This window comes from Clupea harengus, chromosome 5, assembly GCF_900700415.2.
Source record: "Clupea harengus chromosome 5, Ch_v2.0.2, whole genome shotgun sequence".
NCBI lineage: Eukaryota > Metazoa > Chordata > Actinopteri > Clupeiformes > Clupeidae > Clupea > Clupea harengus.
Window position 1 is genome coordinate 27086849 of NC_045156.1, and position 16928 is coordinate 27103776.

General features: G+C 44.4%; 1 protein-coding gene across 1 annotated transcript in view; it reads left to right on the forward strand.

The window, feature by feature from the left end:
- The window catches only part of bsnb (bassoon (presynaptic cytomatrix protein) b), a 71328-nt gene that overhangs the window by 30402 nt on the left and 23998 nt on the right, over window positions 1-16928 (forward strand). The window lies entirely within an intron of this gene.

Sequence of the window (16928 nt, forward strand, 5' to 3'; positions counted from 1 at the left end):
AGAGACATGTGCTCCATCTAGACTAATGATGGTGAATACTGAACACACAGACATGTGCTCCATCTAAACTATTGATGGTGAATACTGAACACACCGACATGTGCTCCATCTAGACTATTGATGGTGAATACTGAACACACAGACATGTGCTCCATCTAGACTATTGATGGTGAATACTGAACACAGAGACATGTGCTCCATCTAGACTAATGATGGGCCTTTGGTGCTGTAGTCGTGCAGTAAGGACTGTAATTATGGCACTGTGTCTTAGGGACTCTGGGAATATTCTTTTTTTAGAATATTTTCACAGAGCACACAGGTCATTTTAGAGTGATGAGTCAGACATGTGTGTCAGTGGTCCAGGCTTTCAGCGTTTTCCCCATCACCGTCTTCCTCCTCACTTCTCCTCACGCACACCGCCTCACACTTCCTCCTTGTTTGCTCTTCATTTCTTGTGGTTTCCAACCCATTTTTTTTTAATCTAAATTCGATTTCTTGTGAGGACGGTTGACTCCATTAGTCTTGTTTTCTGTTTAGTCATGTTTGTGATGATCAGAGTGGTCCCTGAGGACCTCTGCTGGTTTAGTGTTCATTCACTGGGTAGCCTAAGCTCTGATAACTGTAGTAAATGTGTGTGTGGGCGTTTACATTGCACGTGTGTATTTGTGCGTGTGTGTGTTTGTGTGTGTGTGTGTGTGTGTGTGTGTGTGTGTGTGTGCGGTAGTCGTGTAACACAAGGATTACAGCATTTCCGTCCAGTGGATTGATCTTCCTCTTGTAGTCCAGGGATTATATGTGTGAAAAAAGAGACTTTGGAATGACAGTAGCAGGCCAACACTATTCAGGTCACATACTGACACAGACACACAGATCCACACTCCGAAAACACAAACCTACGCTAGTAGTTAGAATGGAGCATAATTGCTATCAATTGCTATCCATCCATGCAATGGCTCTCTCTCCAGCATACGGTTCTATGGAGCTGTATGTTATATAGAATGTTATATGTTCTACTTGATCCTTCTTGCAGATCACCCCTGCAGTGTGGTGACCAGTTGAGCTCTGGCTTTCTGAACGGTTCATGATTTGTCTATGTAAGGATCTAAGGCGAGTTTAATGAGGTCTGTAGTAGGGATTTCACTTTTTGCACGCGTGAGCCTGTCGGAGAAAGCTTGACAGCAAAGCACAGGCGTTCGCACACATAGTTTGTTTATTGGCAGGACGGCACTGAGCATGTGCGGGTGAGCCTGCTGGGCTGCGCTGGAGCGTGGCGGCTGAGGGCCGGTGATGCCGTCGCACCGCACTGCACCGCCTCGCCTCGCTGCTGGCCCTGTTGAAACGCTGCACCTCAGGAGGCTCGAGCAAAGCCAGATGGCTGCCTGGACCCTGCACTCCACCATGCTGTGTCCGCCATTCTTGTATACACACAAGCACGCACACATACGGATGTCAATACACGCACACACACACACACACACACACACACAAGCACGCACACATACGGATGTCAATACACAAACACACACACACACATACACACACACAGACATACACACATACACACATTTCTCTCTCTCTCTCTCTCTCTCTCTCTCACACACACACACACTCACACACATACGCATGCACACACACACACACACACACATACGCACACACACACACACACACACGCACACACACACATACACACATACACACACACACACACACACACACACACACACACACACACTCACAGTCACAGTCACTCTCAGCCAGCACTGTACATATGCCATAGGCCATCACTCAGTTACCTCATATTATAATCATGCATTCCAGTAAATAATGCTATAATGCAACAGCCGTTTTGTATTGCTTGCTTGGCTCATTGGAACACTGGCAGGTGACGTGTCCATTTAAATACTGGGCTGAACCCAAGCAGGGACAGTGGGATCCCCTGGGCCTTGTGTTCCTGTAATCATGAAGCAAATGAAACGGATGAGTGTGCATGGTGATAAGATGTCCTTCAAAGCCATATCAGCTTGTTAACTGGCCACTGGAGGGAGAGACAGAGAGGGATCATATTCTCTATCATCAGCACATGGTCTCCTGTCAAAATAGTCCTGGAAGCAATTGTGAGAGCAGTGGATGGCCTTTTGGAAATTCTGTTTGTGTGTCTGTGCGTGTGTGTGTGTGTGTGGGTGTGTGTCTGTGTGTGTGTGTGTGTGTGTGTGGGTGTGTGTGTGTGTGTGTCTGTGTGTGTGTCTGTGTGTCTGTGTGTGTAAGAGAGAGGATTAGTTAGTTCCAGTGCTGAGTTTGCTGATTGTTTCAAGTGTTTGAAAATAGGTTTAAATTGTGTTTATAGTCTTAAAAGAGGTCTACTTTTAGAAACTGATGTTGTGGTTTGGAATTTTCCACGGATAGAAGGCAAGTGTAGTCAGTCAGTAGTCAGTTTTTATTGGCACAAACGACTGACATGGGCGCAACAACTTCTCACCCGTTACGTGTGAATCCCTGTGTGTGTGTGTGTGTGTTGTTCAGGCATGTTGTGCGGTCCCTCGACACCGTGCACCAGATAGATGACTCACAGCGTCGCACACGATGATAGAGAAACCCTACTGTGTTCACGTACTCGTTTGTGTGTGTGTGTGTGTGTTTTCTCAAATGGATGTCGTGCATGCTTTCTGAAATAATTGACCTCTTGATTGACTCTCAATCTGCTTTCAAGCCTTTATTTCCTTTATGTCTCCTTCCAGCCTTTTATGTTTGTGTGGCCTCCCAATCAGTGCTTTTTTGTTGATGTGGCCTCCCCATCGTTGCTTTATGTTTAAGTGGCCTCCCTACCAGTGTTTTATGTTGACGTGCCGTCTCCACTCCCCATTTATTTCCTGCCACCCGCCCCTGTCCTCTTGAGTTGGAAGGAGACTCGAGCACTTGAACTCTTTCATGCGTAGCCCTTTTCAGGTTAATTGAGTGTGGTGCGTGTGCCCGTGCAAGAAAGCTCTAACGGGAAACCATCCAAACAGAGACACACAGGGAGAAATGAAGAGCAAGAGGGAGCAGTTTTTATTATAGCCCTTCTCTTTCTTACCTCAGATATCACTGATCTCATCCTCCTCCTCCTCATAAATACAACATTTAATTGACTCATATCTAAATCCATATTTAATTCGGTTAAGATACTGTACGTCATTCCCTTTTTCTAGAAATGCATTATCTTCCCCTCCACGGCCAGGGCTAGGCAGCCTGGGAGCATCCACAAGCCTGTATAGGCTTAATAGCCCCGTCAAACGACATTAGGATCAAGGCCTGGTGGCCAAGCTAACGGGCCCCAGCAGGCCTCCAGGGGCCCGCGGTTCCACTGAGTCTCGGGCTGCCGCCAAAGCCACCAAGGCGGGGCAGATGTAGGTCTCTTGCTCCCTCTCCTCTCTGAGATTGCCTTGTCTTTAATGTTACTCATCATATCAGCAGTGCGCTCCAACCACCGTGCTAGCATTAGCATAGCAAAACCACAGCACCACCCACGGAATTCCATGTTGCAGAAAAATGTATACGTTATCACAGTATCACCGCCATCTGATCTTTTCTATCTAACATCTTTTATCTGCTCAAGTCTGATGAACTCACAGTCCAGCAAGGGCGATAGGCCTAATGCAACCAATCCACACCTTCTGTTTAAGGTGTTATATTTGTACAGTTTGGCAGAGGCTCTTGATGGAGATTTGGTGTTATTCTTTGAAATGACTGGAACCTTTGGGATAGATAAGATGTCTTTATCTTACAGCCTACACACACACACACACACACACACACACACACACACACACACACACACACACACACACACACACACAGAGAGAGAGATGCTATTGCATGACATAGAATGACCCTCTTTATCCCTCTAGTGCAATTGTCTTTCACACACGTGCACTGCATATGAGCCCTGACCTACACTGGAGTTAGCATAAGCGCTAACATTAACTAACTGAGTCGTGTAGACACTGCTGTTAATAAAGCTTTAATAGAATTCCACTTGATGATTGCTTAGCTCAGAAAAAAATGCAATCAGTTTAAGCAGCTCTAAGTGAAGTCTTGTGTTAGAATACCAAATGTAGCTGTCTTGACATCCTGACAGCTATCACTAAGATAGATGATCAGAGAAAATAGGATCCTGGGTATTGTAGTCTGCAGCTGGAGAAATGAAACAATCTGACTGTATAAACCAATGCAGAAATCTTTAGGCAAGAAGTGCACATCTGCCTGTCAGTGTCTTGTTGTGTGCATAGGAGTCGGACTCCTACAGTGTCAACATCTGACAAAAATGATCAGTATCCTACTAGCATCGCTTACAGCAGATTTCCAGTGGATGAAAGGTTGGGGCATACACTGCTAATACCCCTCTGATAGCGCAGGTCTCCTCAGGTTAAGCACCCAGTGGAAGAAACGCACTTCAGGAAAAAGCCTACTGAAGACCATAACTCTCCCTTTTGGAGAGATTCAATATTTAAGGAAGGATTCCAGAACAAGCAGTTCGGAGTTTTAACAATTAACACTAGACAAATCCAGCAAAGTACTGGAAGTGAACAAGTGGCCATCAGTGCGGTGGCGTCTCCTTTAAATATGCACGCGTGGGAAGGCAAGCTGTCCTCAGAAGCATGCAGTTTTATACTTTTACATTTTATACACAATACATACAAACATGATTGTATACACAATATATATATATATATATATATGTCTGAATGTGTGATTCAAGTGAATGGTGTAACATGATGGTATACACTATATCCTTCAGACATTATATATATATATGTATATATATGTATGTATGTCTGAATGTGTGATTAAAGTGAATGGTGTGCCATGATGGTATACACTATATCCTTCAGACATTATATATATATATATATATATATGTATGTATGTCTGATTGTGTGATTAAAGTGAATGGTATGCCATGATAATATACACTATATCCTTTAGACATATAATTCAGCTACAGCTTGTGCATTCTAATTCATTCTAATTGTGTGTGTTCCACCATCTTACAGCCACCTCATGCGAAGGCATTACTGCGGTGGCAAGTCATAGGGGAGAACCGTCACAGTTGAAACACTTTATAACAGGTCTCAGTTCCTACTCAGCTTACACAAAGATGTACCCATTCACCATTCACTTTAATCACACATTCAGACATACATATATAGCCATGATGAAACACACCAAAACAGAACAGCCACCTCAAATATGGCTGTGGAAACAAATGCAGGCATGTAATAATAAGCTAAATTATCCATACTGTTTTTTCCAAGTTGATATGACCAAAATAAGCATCTTTAAAGATTATTGAGGGCTAGCATAACACTATTATGGGCTAGCATAACCATTTCTTACAATAAATCAGCTTTAACAATCATACTGACTACAGATTGTCTTCATTTGAACCCTCAGAATTTTGTCTTCAAATATGTTACAGGATCCACGATGTGCTGTTACATTCTTCATGCTCACTCTTACAACTTTATCAAGGTCTTACCACAGGACAGAGTTTTGTTAAATTCTTAAGAAACCATCAGTTATTGTGTAATTCTTACTTAACTTTCAGAAAGTCATGTATGACTCCTTTGTACCCGATTTTCACAGCTTTTAAGTCCATCATCTTTGTATAAGCTGAGTAGGAACTGCGACCTGTTATAAAGTGTTTCAACTGTGACGGTTCTCCCCTATGACTTGCCACCGCAGTAATGCCTTCACCGTAAGATGGTGGAACACACAGCATTAGAATGAATTAGAATGCACAATCATAGCTGAGTTATAATAGGCTACCTATACGAAGTCAAAGCATGAGCTTGCTTGCCCATCTTGGAATAATCTTCCCCAATAAGGTATGTCAGAGGAGGAGACTTTTCTACGGCTTTTTGGTTTGTACTGTTGTGATGTAACAGAATGCACGTAGCATGCCCCTTAAAACACCCAACCAAAGCAAACAATGAATGGTAGGAAGTCTCTATTTTAATGAGGTAGGGTTTGCATATAACTCATAGCACATCATTTAAGCATTTTAAACTCCATCAGTAATTGTGTAATTCTTACTTAACTTTCAGAAAGTCATATATGACTCCTTTGTACCTGATTTTCACAGCTTTTAAGTCCATCATCTTTGTATAAGCTGAGAAGGAACTGAGACCTGTTATAAAGTGTTTCAACTGTGACGGTTCTCCCCTATGACTTGCCACCGCAGTAATGCCTTCACCGTAAGATGGTGGAACACACAGCATTAGAATGAATTAGAATGCACAATCATAGCTGAGTTATAATAGGCTACCTATACGAAGTCAAAGCATGAGCTTGCTTGCCCATCTTGGAAGAATCTTCCCCACTAAGGTATGTCAGAGGAGGTCTAAGGAGAGAGACTTTTCTAGTGCTTTTCTGGTTTGTACTGTTGTGATGTAATAGAATGCACGAAGCATGCCCCTTAAAACACCCAACCAAAGCAAACAATGAATGGTAGGAAGTCTCTATTTTAATGAGGTAGGGTTTGCATATAACTCATAGCACATCATTTAAGCATTTTAAACTCCATCAGTAATTCAATCCAGTTTCTGCTCCATCACCTTTGAACCATGCTGTTTGACCCTGCTTTAACCCTTGTGTCCCTTGTGTCACCCGTCTTACCCCCCAGTGACAGGGCCGTGTGGACTCCAGCCTTAGTGGTATGGGAGGGCACACTCCTCCCTCCCTCCCTCCCGGTCCCCGTGGTCCAAACGGCAGCACAAACCATGACCTTAAATTCAGCCTTATTCTGCTTCTCTACAAATGAAGCCATTGCAGGGCTTGACCTGGAGACAAAAGAAATTGAGTGAGAGAACACACACACACACACACAACTGAGATGGTGTGTGTTTTGTGTGTGACTCTTAAGGCTACATATTGTGTGTGTATATGTTTGTTGGGTGTGTGTGTGTGTGTGCCCTTAAGGGTGCACAATCCATGACTATTTGCATTTGTATGAAGTAAAGGAGTTTATGGGTGGTGTTAATGTGCATAGCAGTGTGTGTGTGTGTGTGTGTGTGTGTGTGTGTGTGTGTGTGTGTGTGTGTGTGTGTGTGTGTGTGTGTATACATGTGTATCTGTGTGAGTGTATCCATGTGTTTGTGTTGAGCTCCGTAGCCTTAAGTCCAGCCTCTGCTCTTCTGTGTGAAGTCCAGCCCCTGTGCTGTCAGCATGAGGCTGCTGATGGCCCCCGACAGCCGAGGTAAATAAAATACAGGAAATGTGACCCTTATCCAGTCAGCCCCAAAACAGCCAACACACACTCACAGACACAGAGAGAGAGAGACACACACACACACTTAATCACTAGTGACAGACAGTTATCTTGTGGCTCTCCAGACAGAGTGTGTGTGTGTGTGTGTGTGTGTGTGTGTGTGTGTGTGTGTGTTTGTGTGTGTGTGTGTGTGTGTGTGTGTGTGTGTGTTTGTGTGTGTGTGTGTGTGTGTGTGTGTGTGTGTGTGTGTGTGTGTGTGTGTGTGTGTGTGTGTGTGTGTGTGTGTGTGTGTGTGTGTGTGTGTGTGTGTGTGTGTGTTGAGAACTGCAGCTCCCCTTTGGGACCATGGGTGTCCACATGGGCGTTGTGTGTATCTGCTGTCTGCAGGCACATTCTGATGAAAATGTAATTTTGCTTTGAGTTACCCAAAAGTGGCATTCTTGCATTCTAAAACTATGAGTGGTTGCCTGATGCAGAATTTCCTTACATGTAGATTTGTCAATCAGATATGCTCTGGAGAGGGTCCATGGGAATGTTTTTGAATATTCCACCCATATTGTACTCAGCTCTAACAATTACTGGCGCTAAGAGATCACAGGGTTGGTTTATTTGTTTGTTTTTTCCCCCACATAGATGTCACATAGGCCAACACTTTCTCTGAGCTGGCGTCTCTGTGTCACTGACCACAGGGGCCCTTTTAAGCAGCTTGATCCAGGTCCACAGATGCAGCAGCAGAATGTCAGGTTGAGCTGTCACATCAGCCCACACGCCTGCGAGCCCAGGGCACCATAGTAACAGTTGTCTCCTGAGCTCGCCTGTCTGTCAAAATGACCAGTGGCTCAACCAGTCTTTTGGCTAAACTCTGTCGGGAGAGAAAGTGATGTGTGTCGATGTGTGCACAGCATTCTGGGAAATCACTGGTATTTTATGCCTGTCTAATGGGAATGTATTTGATGGATTAGGCCAATCGAGATGGACGAGACCACAAAGTCAATATAAAGGATGCAGACACATTACACACTACAATTAGACATAAGGATATTGATAATTGGGTATCTGCTGTTTCATCATAGGAAAACTAAGTATACCGATTCGGGTAATTTATTGTTTCAAAGTGAAATACCAGGCAGGGTTATCGAAAACTCCACTTTGCAGAGCCTTTCCATGAATGCAAAGCTTTACGTAGAATGATGGGAAGTAATAAAGGGAGCCGTGTAACCTTATGATACAGAGCTCATTCTCAGGGGAGCGAGGAGCCTTATTTTAGGACAAACATCTTTGAGAGTGTATTAATTAGCTTCATAATTAGAAACACGGGCGAGGGACATAGATTGCACTGATTTATTACCACCCCGTGTAATTATGGCACAATAGCATGCAGCTTCGTGGATGCTAGGCAGCTGATGCATCCCCCCCATATGGGAGTGTCATCGGGGTTCTGAAGGCAGTCATTTCTCTGGATGGGCTCCAAGAGTTCTTGCCCGCCTCCCTGTCTGGCTACTCCCATCCTGCTGCTCTCGGAGGCTGGGCTGGAATGACATGCTGGGGAGAGCCCATGTTTCTCTCCGCAGCACTGTGTTCACCTCTGACCCTGAGATGGCTCTGGCCCTATCCTGTCAGGCAGTCGCCTCAAGCCATCACTGTGCATGCAGGGATTACGTTGCCAGTCAAGCTAAGATTGCAGTCTAATGTCTAATTATGTTCTGGAAAGCGGTAAACTCTGCCTGCCCCACTCCGCTGTTATTGCTCGGAGAAACACGAAGGCTACCACTGTGTCCTGCACTAAAAAAGATCTTATATCCTATGTATGTAAGCCTCGTTTTGGAATGTGTGCACATATGGTTTATGTGGTACTGTGAGTCTTCCTGTAGTCTTGGCTGGTACATCATTCCGCAGCTCAGGTGCAGCTTCTATTGATGAGACGGCGATGCCTCTCCTTCACGTTCGGTGCTCCTCTCCTCCAGAACTCCTTGACTGCCTCGCTGATGATTGAATGGGCCGCTGCTCTCTGGCTCAGGGCAGGGCAGGATGATCCTTCATTTCCTCTGGGTAATCCGCTGCCGGGCCGGCGCCCCACGTGACCCCATTCAAGGAGTCCCAGGGGATTGACCCACATACCTGCTGACTGGCGGGAGCCCCAAGTCTCCTGCACCTGCGGACGGTGCAACCAGGGTGAAGCAGGGTGGGGTCATGGAGGGACACTGGAGGCCAATCCATAGCAGCATGACACACATGAATATGTATATGTATATGCACATTCACACACACACACACACACACACACACACACACACACACACACACACACACACACACACACACACACACACACATACAAATGTAGACACATATAAATATATTTTACACAAATAATTGGATATACAAATTTCGCAGCTGGGTTGACATTTTCATGTGATGTCAGTCTTTTCCAGTGGCGCTCACCCAAACATACCAGGACTCAAACGTTATGACATAAATGCATGTTATATCTTTTAAAAGTGTAAATGTGCATACTCATGCATACACACGTAGAGAGACACCAGTTAAAACGCATACACCCCCACAGAAAATGTTATATATTGTGGGCAGTGACACTAAAAGGGTTGTGCCTCCAGACCTCAGGAGGTGACACAGACACAAATATAAACACACACACACACACACACACACACACACACACACACACACGCACAGATTGAATAATGCACCTAATAAGCACCCACACAAACAGACATTTAATAATGCCTGCAGTCAGAGGGGGCCAGACTCTGAGCAGCCCTGTCTGTCTGCTGAGTAATTCCAAGCCCCCTCAATCTTGAGCTGTCTGAGCAGCTCTCTTCTTCTTCTGACTCTGCCTCTCTGTACAGAGCCTTGTCTCCACGCCATCTTGAGGGGAAGGAGCCCACCTTTGCAATCTCAAAAAGACAAAATATGTCCCGTTGAGCCTCCTACGCCTGTCTAGTCTCATGCAGTATTGTGCTATAGGGAAGAGAGATGTGGCCGTTGCTGATGATAACTGTCTCCTCTTAGTTTTGTGGAAAAGTAGAGATATCTGTCTCATATGAATATTTAGCAGTAGTTATAAAAATGACAGAGTTGGATAGTGAAAAGACTGATAAAGGGAGGTGTAATATTGAAGGGCACGGGAGAGGACAGGGATGAGAAGACAAATATGTGAACACTTGACTGTACTACAGACTGTGTTTTGGCATCTAATGATGGATGACATTTGAATCACCCAGCATGAGAATCAGGGCCCAGTGGGCAGACAGCATGGGATGGAGAGTATCCCACTGAGCTCTTACGAAAGCCGGTTTATGGACACATCCCTGTGTGTGTGTGTGTGTGTGTGTGTGTGTGTGTGTGTGTGTGTGTGTGTGTGTGTGTGTGTGTGTGTGTGTGTGTGTGTGTGTGTGTGTGTGTGTGTGTGTGTGTGTGTGTGTGTGTGTGTGTGTGTGTGTGTGAATTTACATATGTGTCTGTATGGGCGTCAGAGTACAGTGTTGAGGTTGACATGCATATGTGAAAACGGCGGAATTGTGTGTGTGTGTGTGTCTGTGTGGTGTGTGTGTTTGCTTGAGTGACGTTCATACTGTGCTGCATAATGTGACTGTTCTTAGCATGGCTGTCCCTCTGGCTCCCCCATAGGTTGTGATAAGCACTGACTCCAGTTGTATGCGATGGTCTTCAGCACTCAAATCCAGTTGTATGCGATGGTCTTCAGCACTCAAATCCAGTTGTATGCGATGGTCTTCAGAACCCAAGCTAGTTCTTTAAGTAGAATTGAGAAAACACATTAATGTGAAGGAGCCTGTCTGGTGCCTTTTGTTGCAAGATTTAGCAGTATGTCCAAGGACAGGACTAGAAGAATGTAATTAAACTCAAATGACTGTCTACCATCTGTCACATTTCAAGGAGCTAATTAGCACCCGAGGAAACATGCCGACACAGAGAGATAAAAAGACAAGGTGTTTAAAAATAGTGGACCCATCAGATTGTCTGTTGGGAGTCTTGGGTAAGCTCACACACACAGGCTTGTACAGTACACACATGCAAATGTACTTATAAGGCCAGCACTTATTCTTTGCCATGGAGTGAGTCAGCAGGTTCCACAGTGAGCGTACTGGATCAATCCCATGTGACCTTTTTTGCGTTGGGAACCCGTGGAGCTCTATCCCTGATTATTTCAGTAGGCTAAAGGGCAGATCTCCAGCCCCATGTATCAGCTCATGCCTTCCTGCAGGGTCAGACCCATCACGGCTCACCCAATGCAGCTACCACAATGTATAAATAACAACGCACATTTACTCCTCATGCACATCATAGCAACTTTCATCTGATGTTACAGAGGGTCATAGAATATATATATATACGCTTCATACGCAGCACAGAATATTCTGCCTTTCTAGAGATAATTGTAGGTTTTGGCTAAGTGATTGTACAAAAGTCATGAATACCTCAAAGTGATGTTGGGACACATTTCGTGAATCATTTTACAATTTTCCCATCTGAAATGTGCAATTTAAGTGCCATTGTGTCATGTCTGCTTTAAATGTTGTGTGAAGCTTCCATTACAAAAATGTGTTGATGCACGTATGGATGGTTATTTGTTGAGTGGCTTAGCCTCTAAGAATAGTTTTGTTAGGCTAGTTTAGTTTGTGTGTGTGCCAGAAATAACAGTTGTTAATTACCGCATATCATACAGTTGCCTTTCAGACCCAGTGTGCACCTATTGCTTTCTAATGAGGTGACCTGCACTGTAATTCTCCACTCCCTAACGAGGTTAACAACACTCTAATGAGATGATCTCAGCAACGAGCTGAAGCCACCACATTCATGTTCAAGCAAGTTATTTTTTCTGAGCGTGGTATGTCTCTGTGTGTGTTTGTATCTGAACATATGTGTGTGTGTGTTTCAGGAGGTGAATGATTTCTGTGTGTCTTTGGCTGTGTGTATCTGTCTCTCTTACAAAACTAGGAAAATACGAAATATATGCACTGAGATGTACGTATCCGTTAGTGCATACAGTAAACTGCTAACAGCAAAGTGCAAAGACTTTACCCTGAGTAAGGTGCCATCCCACCGAGCAGCACTGGACCAAGCCTGGTTCTTTGGTAGAATTCTCTCATATGAGGATGATGGGGGGATTGCTGCCTGGGTGGATTGCTGCCTCACATCAGGAGTGGGGCTGTTATGGCACAGCAGGAAGAGCCTGTCCTGTGAAATCAAAACCTGTCAGTGAAATAAATTGCTGTGTGTGACTAGATATGTCTGTGTGTGTGTGTGTGTGTGAGTGTGTGTGAGTGTGTGTGTGTGTGAGTGTTAGTGCGTCTCCTCTCTTGTATTGGAAGGTTGGTGTGCCAGGCTACACCATCTGTGTCTTCCTTCCTGTCAAAGGCAGTGACTAAGTGTTGCGGGCCCCATCATGCAAGTGTGTGACTGTGTGTTTGAGTGTGTGTGTGTGTGTGTGTGTGTGAGTGTGTGTGTGGGTGTGTGTGTGGGTGTGTGTGTGTGTGTGACAGTGTGTTTGAGTGTGTGTGTGTGTGTGTGTGTGTGTATGACGGTGTGTTTGAGTGTGTGTGTGTGTGTGTGTGTGTGTGTGTGTGTGTGTGTATGACGGTGTGTTTGAGTGTGTGTGTGTGTGTGTGCACGTGTCCGTGTGCACGTGTTTGTAGGCATACAGTATGTGGTGCATGTGTGTGATCAGAGTTAGGATTCAAGGTGTGCCTCCTCCTCTGAAAGGTGTGTATGCTCTGAGAGAGCTGTCTGTAGTCGTGTCACAGGTTCCAACAGAGGTGACACACACGCAGACACACACACACACACACAGACACACACACACACACACACACACATACACACACACAGAGGCCTGGCCCTACACTGATGCGTCACTAACACAGTGACCTACTGGATCACTTACACACTGGCCTGTCCATCGGCTTTAGCACAGACAATCACTCTGATAATCCCTTTTCCACTCACAAATCTCTCTCAACCGTTACTCTCCCTTACTCTCTCTTTTCCATTCTCCCTCCCCCTGCTCTATTCCTTTCATTATCTTCCTCTCTTACAGATTTACCGCTCAATGATTGCTCAATATGTGTGTCTGCATATACCTATGTGTAGTGGCGGGTGCTTATCTTTGCTATGTGAGAGTGGGCTTTCACAAGCCCACAGACTCAATCTCTTAAATGAAATACACTCAACCCTGCGTAGAGTATAGCTATATATTTTTTACATTTGTGTTTTTTTTTCATTCGCTTGGAAGGGGTCAGAGATTTAATAGCCCACTACACCAGCAGCCTGGCGCCATCAACAGCACTCTACATGAGTAATGTCACATTCACAAAACCAGTGCCACAGCCACACCGCCAAGCCAGTGATGCTGTCGCACTGGATCATGGGAAATGCAGGGCTTGGCTCTGTTTGCGAGGCAGGAAATGCAATGATGGTAAACAAAACAAATTCCCATCATTACGGCGACGTTCGGGATATTAATTAACATTTATTTCCCTGCTGGAAAAGGACTGTGGAGGAGAATGGGTGGAAATGGGCACAGACACGATACAGTCGTATGGCTGCACGACGAGAGTCAAAACACAGTATGCCAAATACACAATACAGTGTCTTCTGCAGACATGCAGGTACATGAACACAAAAAGAAGATCGGACACTCTGGCAGTGTTCAAATGAGAACACAGATACACACGCACAGATCAAACACACACACACTCCCCTGAGCTTTCTCTCACACATACGCCCTCACATGCACACGTACACATATACAGTACAAGCACAAAAAAAAGGCATTTCCTAGAACACACACACACACACACACACTCCCACATATATTTACACATGCACACACACCGCATCATCTCAAATGAAATGAAAATGCACTCTCTGAAGTGCACCCACACAGACATACACACACACACACACACACACACACACACACACACACACCCTCTCTTGTCTTGTTTGGGTTTTTCTCACAAGAGGCAGGGACGCACAGATGGTGAGTTTAGAGGGGCCCTGCACCTGTTTATATTTAGCTCCTGTGTGGAATACTTGGGGGAGATGCAAACAAAGCGCAGGCATCTGCCTCGCATGCCAAGCGCTCCCTCAGCCCGCCGCTCTTGTGCCGCTTCAGCGGCCAGCAAACTTCTGCTGGCAAGTCACACAACGGTCTCTCCATCTCTTCTCTGGAGCTCTTTGGTCTCTCTCTCTCTCTCTCTCTCTTCCTTTCTTTCCTCTGTCCTCACTCTTCCTCTCTTTCTTATTTCCATAAGTTCTTTCTGTCTGTCTGTCTGTCTTCGTCTTTCTTATCATCTATATCTCCGCCGTTTCTCTGTCTTTTTCTTTCGTTTGTATTCTCTATCCCCACTTCTGTTTCTCTGCCTGAGAATGGCCGGGGATTATACAAGCCAGAAAAATAAAAACGGTCCTATCTCCCCTTTCTTCTGTATAATAAGTGTGATAAAACAAATTTGTTTTGTCGTGAATGACTTTGCCCTTCCCGTCCCTGCTGCTGCTGCTGTTGATGCTCCAGTGCTTATCGATGCTTATCATGTGCCGTCTCAGGCGAAAACAGATTTTCATTTCTCCAAAGTCACTGGCTACTCCCGTACTCTTGGCCCTTCTCTGGAGAGACAAACAAATATCCTGCCAGCAAGTGAGCGTGGTCATCCATTTTTCTGCACAACTTCACCAAGTCAAGCTGAAATGGGAAAACAAAGAAATTGGGTGATTCAGATGATTGGGTTTGTTTGACAGACACAGCTGAGATGAGAGTCTCTGTTGTTCTTCTAAGCGATCAATAAAGCCTTCCTTGCAGCATCTAACTTGATGTGGTCGAGTGTGACTGTCAGCTGTTTAGCAAGCTTATTAAGTCTGCTCTGTCTTTCTTTTCTTTTCTCTTCTTTTCTTATCTAATTTACCTCTTTCTATAACACGCACACACTCGCACACACACACACACACACACACACTACACACACACACACACACACACACACACACACACACACACACACACACACACACACACACACACACACACACACGCACACACACTCACACACATATATATTAGGTTCTGCCAGGTTCGGGGCTGTGAGTGTTGTGCACGGTATGTCTTGCACAATCAGTGAGCACCCTGAGGACCAGCAGTCCCACTAATGAACAAGACTAATGTGTGTGTGTGTGTGTGTGTGTGTGTGTGTGTGTGTGTGTGTGTGTGTGTGTGTGTGTGTGTGTGTGTGTGTGTGTGTGTGTGTGTGTTGTGTGTGTGTCTGTGTGTGGTGTGTGTGTGTGTGTATGTGAGAGAGAGAAAGAGAACATGTAATGATGTTACGGAGATGGATAAAGGAAATGAAGAAAGGAGGACAAAGAAAACAGAAATGAAAGAGAGAAAGACAGCGAGATGAATGAATGAATGAATGAAAGAGAGAAAGATAGCGAGATGAATGAATGAATGGATGAATGCGCTTCATGTCCATGTACTTTTCACACAGAAAGTATACATACGTATACATACACCATTCGGCTGTTGTTAATATCGAACAATTATAATACATTTTACAATTATGTTGTTCTGCATCTAAGCGGAAGTGAGTAGGCGTATTCATGAAGACCAGGTCAAATGGGTGTTACTGGGTATGGGTATCTTTATCTTAGAAGCTAGCTTTTAAAGTGAACACAGGAAAATGTGCAGGAAAGTAATTTATTTTTCTCTCTGTGACTGTCTATTTAAGTGAATTGCGCCGTGGCAGTGAGGACATCATTTTATGAGGGTTAAGAAGGTACTGGTCACTTCAAGACAGTGAGGAGAACTGTCTGTTTTTTTTTTCTCAGAGCTGCTCTAAGAAAGCCTTTTCTTTTAAAGATTCACAACATGTATCTCCTTTACCAATGTTTACTGAGAGGATTTATCATTGGCCTCCAAGACACTTTTATGATCACAGTTTTACTGCCCATGAGAGGGTCAGATATATTTATCTGACAGGAATCTTTTGCCCTACTCCTTTCCGTGGATTTTCTCTTCTTGGGAGGTTTTTGCAATTATTTATGCAGCAAAAGAATGTCAGTTCTTGTTAGCCACGCTAGGGGTCTCTGAGTAGGTCATCACCAGCCACTGATTTGACTGTTATTTTAAATTGTTTTTGTGTTTATTTGATTTTAAAATAAATGAGGAAATGGTCCTGCAGATGTTTAGGCTCATTGGTTTGTGATTTTGTAGCATACGTTATGTCAAAATTAGGTGGCCTCAGAACTACCATCAGCAGATCAAGAAACACAAAACACACAAACAATTGACAACTAGCTGTTGTTATGTTTAAGGTTACACCACTCCACATGTACAGTGATGAAAGAAGACTTGTCATATCATCAACCTTCACTTTCATTTCACTTTCAAAAAAGGTCACACATATTTTGGTGCCAGTTTTTCCCTTCAATAGAGGGCAAAAGTGAAGACAGACAATTTAATACTTCCTTCAGTCAAAGACAGACTCCTGAAAATTCTGTCCACATTCAGAACATCCATACCCGGAAAGAGATGAACTTAACATCTTCTAACTCTATGGCTCACATAGGAGGGTAAAGTCCCCTCCAGTAGATCACCCCATTGGATCGGCACCAGAATGTTGCCTGACCTGTCCCAAAGTCAGCTGAT